This window comes from Papaver somniferum, chromosome 10, assembly GCF_003573695.1.
Source record: "Papaver somniferum cultivar HN1 chromosome 10, ASM357369v1, whole genome shotgun sequence".
Lineage (NCBI taxonomy): Eukaryota > Viridiplantae > Streptophyta > Magnoliopsida > Ranunculales > Papaveraceae > Papaver > Papaver somniferum.
The window spans coordinates 97,798,526-97,807,424 of record NC_039367.1 but is presented as its reverse complement, the minus strand read 5'-3'; positions in this window follow the sequence as shown (position 1 = coordinate 97,807,424).

Genomic DNA, 8,899 nt, shown 5'->3' with positions numbered 1-8,899 from the left:
GTCAAGCTCAAAGAGTTGTTTGGGAATACGATGGGAAAGGAATTGAATGCCGAACAAATTCAACAAACTATTGATGTGAAATTTTTGTTTGTGGTTGTAGTAAATAAGATTCGAATTCTAAGACTTGTTAAGATTAATTTTAAAGAAATAAATTAGAGAGTTACTGGGTCTAGGATTCGGCCAAACTCATATCAATAGGTTCAATTATTCATTCTCAAATAATTATCGCTCGACAAATAAAACAACATCGACTCTTATTGTAGTTGCAGGAAATCCTACACTACATCCCTCATATGATTTCATTGTTGATCAACTCATTTTTAGGTTTACACTCTTAATTTTATTGATAAATCTTCGAATGTTCTAACAAGATAGATAAAGAAGTCAAGAATGATCTCTGCTATAAACTTTCTCTCTCCTATTTACTTGTTTCTTATTCAAAAAAGATCTCCCTCTTCTTTACAACTCGAACGACTATTTATAAGAAAATACATAGTGGATGATAGCTTATCTGTCCTTTATTTTCGGATATGATTTGCGATATTCTCGCTACCTTACAATTGTTAATTACGCAAACTCTCTAATCTTCGCAGGACTATCACATCTTTCTCGTGATCTTAGATGACGTCATTTATTCTATCATTTCTGAAACTGTTCTGCGACGCTGTTATGCTGTGTCATTGATAATTTTGCTGAAATATTATCATTGCGAGATTCTGATCCTACATCTTGCCTCTTCTCATATCTTCTCTGCAAAGTAGGGAATGATATGAGAAATGTCGCAGCTTCTCATCTTTTCATATTCTGCATTTATCACACGTATTCTTTCGTCAATTTGTTTCTTGACACGTCTTTTGTAACCGCAAATTTTCAACCGCCCACGTCTCTTCGTCTTAATGGTGTTTATATATTCATCTTACTCTTCTTTTTATTTTTCTTTCTACTTTCTCTTCTATTTTTATTCTCTTGTCTCTGCAATTTTGTTATTCTTCTGCAAGTTCTGCTGCTGTAACTTCTTCTTCCTTCAATCCTTTTACTTTCCATACATTCCCATACTCTATAATAAAACATGGCTCCAAGTGGTCATATATATTAGAAGAATTTACAAGATGTCCAAAAAGATCTTGCTGAGAAAGGTTTCACACTCTCCACCATTCCTGGTGAGAATGCCAAATCAATTCTTTATGTCAAGCTTTTCTCTGATCAATATTGTGATGATCAATCAATCATAATTTTGCTAGGTCAAATTCTCATAGGTCTCCCCATTCCTCTTTATAACCCAGATCTTCCTTTATTTTATGAAATTCTCACTCATTCGGGATTTTCGCGAGCCATCTTCCAACTGAGTGGGGACTGCATCCGTCTGATGCTAGATTTTTCTAATCGTGGTGCTGGTAGAGGATCTCTGTACTCCAAAGAACTTAAGGATCCTAAGTTCGCAAACCTAGAGATAGTTGCTGAGAATTATACAGTGGCGAATTTCTTTGAGAACTATGAACTTATCTCCATGAAGAAAGAGAATACTCGCTGGGGTATTCGTTTAAAAAGGAAAGATAATATTGATGAATCAAAAGTTCTCATGCAAGATATTGACTGGCATTCTGGTAAAAACACAACTCCTCTCCAATCTAAAGATGATAAATGGTGTTTTTTTCCTCTAATGCTAAAGGGACCGTACATTGCTGGGTCAAATATTCTTCCTGCGAATCTCGCTTCTTATCAACCTTGGGTTTTCTCTTGGCCCGAAAAGGAGAAAGAGGTATGTTTTTCCCCTTTAACTCATTTTACATTTCTTTATTGATTTTTTTCTATTCTGTTCGCTAACTCTTGCGACATTTCGCAGATCCAAAAACTAAAAGATAGTTATAACAGGACTGGGAAATTTAGTACTCTGTTAGCTCTTCGCTCATACACAGATGAGGTAAGAAATTTTCTCTTATGATTTTAAATAGTATTGTTACTTCCATGCTTCTATTTCTTATTCTTATCTGTGTGTGAAGATTATTGCTGAAGAAGAAGAATCTGCTGATGTTGCGAAGATTGGTGATAAAGGTAAAGGTGCTCTTCGCAGAGAAAAATCAACTGGTCCTCCTACAAAGAAAAGCAAAGTTCTTTCTTCTTCCCCTTCAAATATTCCTCCTCACGAAAATTCTGAAAGTGATAAGGGTGATGAGGACAATGATGATATTGCTGCTAGTGAAGATTCTCCACTTGAATCTTCTATGGCTAAGTTATCTAGCCTATTTTCTGATTATCTACACGGAATGGGAGATATCCAATTCGCAGATACCTGCAAAGCTCTCGCTACTCTTTGTGATGTTCCTTTCCTGGATGGTGATAGCTCTCTTCGTGGAGTTTCCAGATCAGTGACTCCCGATTTTTTGCATTTTCTCAATAGTCTGGTATATTTTATCCTTTTACTTCTTCATTGTTATAATTCAAAATTTCTTTCTGTATTAATATTTTTTATATTTTTTCGCAGGATGGAAAAGCTTCTTTTGCTGTTGCCTTAGATCTAGAGAGAAGACGTGAAAATCTTGAAAAGAAGAATCTTCAATTTCGCAAAAAGAATGAAGAATTGGAAGCTGAAGTTAAAGTTCTTCGCAAGAAGAATAGAAAATTGGAAATTGATTCTTCCTCGTATAAGAACAAAATTTCTAGTCTTCAGCAAGCTAATAATCAGCTTTACGGTATGTTACTTTTCTCTTTTCTCTTTATTCATTCATACTGTTGTTTTATCTTATTTAAATGATCCTTTTTGCAGACATTTATGGTCTTTATGATGAAGCTACCCTTCTTCGCTCATTTTCTAATGCCTTGGACAATGATACCCTTCTTGAACGTCTTAACAATTCCTTAAATAGCTTCTCAAATGATAGAGTTTCATCTCTTTCTCTAAATGAACTTAGATCTAAATTTCTCCTTTTAGAAATTGATCATAGATCCAGTTTAGGCTTAGCCAACAGATTTAAGCGTCTCCTTATTGATTCCAAAGAGAAAACCAATGAGTTAAGAACCAAAATTAGCGGTCTCATAGATGATAAGGATCGTATCTCTGATCAAGGTGCCAAGGCTTTGGCGAAATTCCAAGAGGCTCTCCTTGAAGTTCAACTTGAGCGAGATGAAGCTAACCGCAATAATATTGAACTCTGCGAAAGGGAAAATCAAATTCGTTCTCGTCTTCTCATAAGTAGTGAGGATGAATTTATTTGGGCTGCGAAAATTTTAGATGATGCTAGACAAGATTAAGGCGTAAATGTTAGTCTCCAAGCTGAACATACAGCCTTGATTAGAGATATGATTTCTGACAGAGAAGGTTGCTAATTTCTCTTATTTACTAATCTTTTGCTTCTTATGAATTCTCATCAAGTTAATAATTGATTGTCTTTTGTTCGCAAATCCTGAAAGTAAATATCGTGAAAAGATTGAAGAACTTGAAGCTGAAAAGGAGGAACTCGCAAAGAATATTTCTTCTCGCAATGACAAGTATTCTAGATTAAAGAATCAAATCAAGATCATTGTTGCGAATTTTAAGAATGACGCTATGCATTTTCGCAATCAAACCATCCAAATGGTTTGTGATGATCATAATATCCCACATTCTGATGATCCTTGTCTTTTAGAAGAAATCGTACATAATACTCCCAGTTTAATTATCTTTGATAGCGAAGCTGACGATGAAGAATCAGATAGTGATGAAAGTTCTGATGGTGATGAATATTCTGACGCAGATGAAAAAGGAAACAAGTCTGATGAAGATAATGAAGGATTAACCAAGAAATAGTCTTTACTCTTTTCTTTGATTCTTTGTAATACTTGTACATTTATTTCTTCTTTTTGTATATTTGTGTTTCTTTCATTTTGACCTGCATAAATTAAAACAATTCTTCTTTGCAATACAATTAATCAATATAATCATTAATTCTTGAATTTTTGAGTAAGTCTCTCATATGGAGACAAATAACATTTTCTAATTTCATACATTCCCATACTTGCCTCTGTTATTTGAATCCAAATGAGAGATTTCATAAAAAAAATTCTTATTGTATAACTTCACTACCTTTTTGCGAAGTGAATTTTGTTTCTTTTCAAAATCTCATTCCTGTGTGGTCTTATTTTGCCTTCCTAATTAAAGGTCTTATTATGCCACCTCTTGTCATTGCGACAAAATCGCACGACGTCCTTGCACTTTCATGCAAAAACCCATTGATCTTGCCTTAACTTTTTCTTTTGTATTATGGCCTCTTCAGGAATGTTGCGAAAATATGACAGGCCTAAATATTTTTGCGAAAATGAAGCCCCATGACATTGCCATCTTGCGAGGAAATCGCAGGACGTCTTCGCACTTTCATGCGAAAACCCATTGATCTCGTCTTATCCTTTTATTTTGTATTATTGCCTCTTCAGGATTGTTGCACAAATATGACAAGCCTTAGTATCCTTGCAAATAAGAAGCCTCATGACATTTGCGTCTTAAGACACTTATCAGCTCCCTAATGGAGGGTGTCGCCCTCATCTTCCCCTTGGTTGCCCCTTCAAGGAGGCGTACTTCTACCATACAAGGTTATCTCCTCCCATCAAGTCTTAAAAAAAACAGTTGTTTTCGAAGCCTCTTATCCCTTTTATCTATAGGATTTATGGTTACGAGACTGCACCCTAAGTGGGGTTTTCTTCAGGCCGAGTGCAGTATAATCCAAGACTTGTCAAGAATGGAAAAGTACGCTTCAAACGTCTCTGGAACTCTTGACTCAACCGTGTACCTCGGCGCCTTGATCAGATATGCACTCCTTGAGAGAGTCCTTATTACCTTAATCGCCCAACCCAAGTCATATGCTTAAGTTGAGAATCCAAGGTGCCTCTCCCGGATGGGCTTCATTGACCCAAATATCCATGACCCAGGTTCCGGTGGCGGTGTAGCCTTTCCCTGAGTCATGCAATAGGTACCCCGTTATATGACATACTTTAGGCTTACATTTGCCTCTTGCGAAATTGTAGTCGCGAACTAGGGTGTACGCCATAAAGGTTCGCCTCTTTCTCTTTTGTCATTCTTTTCTGATTATTTTCTGTAAAATTCATTATCTTTGTGAGAGTCTCGCAAATCATTATATTGTATCTAAATTTCGCAATCTCAATTTTGTTGTTCAATCAAATGTACTTTTGAGAATTTTACTTATTGCGAGATTATCGCAACAACTAAATCATTCATACATTTCTTGTTTTTATTACCTTTGCCATCCTCTGCTTCTTTACTATTTTCTGCTACTGTTTTGTTGGTAGTGGTATATTCATCATTTTTATTCTGAGCTAGCATTAATTTCGCAACATCTATTTTCCTTTCCTTTCGATTGTATCCACCACCAACCTCTCACTTCTTTGTACATCTTTGATTTTGTGTCTCCAGTTTTCCTTCTTGTTTGCTCTTCCTTCGCAAGATTCTATCTCAGTTTCGTAACATCTCTTTCCTTCGATCCAATCTCCCTTTATGATTCCTACACCATTGTGGTAAGGGAATTTGATGCATTGGTGGAAAGTTGAAGCTACACCTAGAATCCCATGTAGCCAAGGTCGAACAATTAACGCATTGTAGGGTGTTTCTACATCAACGACACAGAATGAGATTTCAGAAGATATTACCTTCAATGGAATTCGCATAGTAACCTCCCCTTTAGGCTTGTTAGTAGTACCATTAAAACCATATATCTTATATGTTGATGGTATAAGATCATTATCTCTTCCACCCATGGTTTTATAAGTATGATAAAATAAGATGTTCACAGAGCTTCCAGTATCGACTAGAATTCTATTGATTGCCCATGAATCTTCAGCTTCATCATCCTCATCTTCTTTCCGTTTTGGATTAATTTCTAATTTTATTACCAATGGATTGTCATGCACCTCTTATCCTTCGGGAATTTCTTCTGCAGTAAAAGAAATGATCTGTTTCTGTCATTCTTCTAGTGGCGAGATTTTCGCAATATTCATAATTTCTCTTCCATCATTATCTCTTGCGAACACTCTACTCAAAAAATTATCATGAAAATCTTCAATTGTCTTATATTAATGTGCGATAGAGTGGCATAATAGATTTTTTTCTTTTGCACCAACTTCTATGAAGAATGTTACTTTCTTTTTCATCGTATTCACTTTATGATGTTCTGGTGGTGGTGGTGGTAATGGTTGAGATTGCGGATTCCCTACCAGAAAGTCATTTAATTTTCCTTGATCTATCATTCTCAAAATAATTCTTTTTACATTTCTGCAATCGTTTGTGGTATGTCCATGAAAATGATGATAAAAACAAAATTCATGACTTCAGTGGTTGGAGGTGGTTCCGTTCCCATGTCCCACGATGTTGGTATATTTTCCATCAAGATTTTAGCTTCCCATATCTTCTCCACACTTGCAATTAGAGGTGGCATCTTGATTTCTTCCCATATTACCTCGTGACTTCCTTGTCCTTTATTATAGTTTTGCCTTTGACCTCCATAAGTTTCTTGCGGTTGATCGAGCCTTTGAATCTTGTTATTTCCTCCACGATTGTAGAAATTTCTTTCTCTTTCATCTCTTCTTGATCTCGGCTCCCCATAGCTACCAATTTCTGCTGATTGTTATTTATCACCTTCTCTTGTTGTACTTGCGAAGTATTCTCCACTGTGTTTATTATCTTGGGTAATAAGCTTGCATTCGTTTTTTGTGAGCTGGTGTTCGCAACTGGATATGATTCCATTTCATTTTGCCTTTCCTCTAGAGCAATGTATTCTTCTTTAAGTGCTCGCAATTCAGTCATTGTAATCGTATTCTTGACTCTGAAAATTTTGACATACAATAGGTTTGTTGCAAACATAGCATTGATAAATGATAATATGAGATATCTCTCATCTAAACGGCCAACCATTTCGCTACACATAGTTCTCCATCTTTTAGTCAAGTGTTTCAAATTTTCGCCAATCCTTTGTTTTAATCCAAACACATCTTCTATACCAGGTCGTGAGGAATTGTTACTTATATATGCCCCCAAGAATGTAGTCTTCAAATGATTGAAGGAGGTTATTGTATTCTTTGGTAAAACTTCAAACCATTTAAACGCTTCTCCTGTTAAGCTGGATGCGAAATATTTGCACAATACCGCATCATGATTTTCCCGTTGTAACATGCACCTCACATAGGCTTTAATGTGCTGAATTGCACAAGTTGTTCCATCAAAAATGCTGGTTAATGCGGGAAAATTGCATTTCGGTGGTATTCCTCCTAATTGTACTTCCCTTGTAAATGGAGTTTTCGCAGCTTCTTCTATTGCTTCATCCAATTGTCTTCTACCTACTTCTCCTCTGTTATTTAGCATTCCTCTCATTTCTTTTAATTCTTTTAAGATTTGTTTATTTACACCTAAATCTTGATCCATTGGTCTCTTTAATTTTGCTTCTCTTCTTCTGCGTTCTCGTCTATCTTCTCTCGCGAAATTTTGCATCTCTTCTTCATTATCCTCATCTCGTCTTCTTCTGCGATTCTCTTCCTCATCTCTATCTTGAATTCGCAAATGATGATGTCTTTCATTTTCCCCTCCATAATTTTGTTCATTTCTTATCAATTCAATTTGTTGTCTTTCAGCCATCCTCTTTACTCTATCATACTCCTCATTGAGATTGTCGTTATTCCGGTTTTGTGTACGCCTTCTTTCTCTATTGTCATGATTGTTCTGGCGAATTGTCTCCTGAAGCTCTTGTCCTTCCATTTCCGCTCTCAATCTTTCACGTTCGCAGATTAAACGTGCTTGTTCAGCAAAATGTCTTTCAATTTCTTCTTCAATAGTCTGTTGATTTCTTTGGGTTTCTCTCACATGTAAAATTCTTCTTCCTTCCTCTTGATTTCCTTCGCCATCTTGGTTATTTTGTCCCTGATTTTGTCCGTTCTCTTGATTTCCTCCAATTTGTCCATCATCAAAAGTTCCATTTTTTGGAATGTAACGATCATCAGTTCTTTCTCTATTTTCGCGATATTCTTAATTAGGATTTGATATTTCTTCTTGAATATTGTTTCCAGCATTGATTGTGGGTGAATTTCGCCTCATTTCTCTTCTAGTCGATCTTGAATATGATTTTGTAATACTTCTCGATCTTCTATTCTGTAGTCTTATATTCTCCATCCTTAATTCGTGATTTTGCCTTGTTAAATTCGCACGTTCTTCTGCCTCAACTCTTCTTTCTTCATGTATTCTCCGTCTCAATGTTTTTAACGCTCTAATTTCCTCACCTCCATGAATTATTCTTTCATCTGCTTCTTGATTTCTCTCTTCCTGTCTATAATTTCTATTTTGTTGCTCTTCTTCTATTTCTTCTGCTGAATTTGATCGCCAAGTGTGTACGCTCACCCTGTCATAATCTGTATTCCTCTCTTGAACTAGTGTTTGTTGAATTGGCGGTTGAATTTGATTTTCTCTATTATTTCTCATTCTAGTAGATTCTCCCATTTCACTTTTTTCTCTTCCAGCAATTCTTTTGCTTCTTCTAATAGTAGTCGGTTGTTCGGATGTATTTCTTCTTCTAGCCATTTCTTCAATGTTAACAGTATTGCAAGAAATTATGAAAAATTCTTAATCAATCACTTTAAATTTTCACAAATCTCAATATCAATCTTTAACTTTTTCTAGAATAATCTTCAACTCCTTCCTATTTCTAGCGCCATTATGTAGTTGCAGGAAATCCTACACTACTCCCCTCATATGATTTCATTGTTGATCAACTCTTTTTTAGGTTTACACTCTTAATTTTATTGATAAATCTTTGAATGTTCTTATAAGATAGATAAATAAGTCAAGAATGATCTCTGCTATAAACTTTCTCTCTCCTATTTACTTGTTTCTTACTCAAAAAAGATCTCCCTCTCCTTTACAACTCGAACG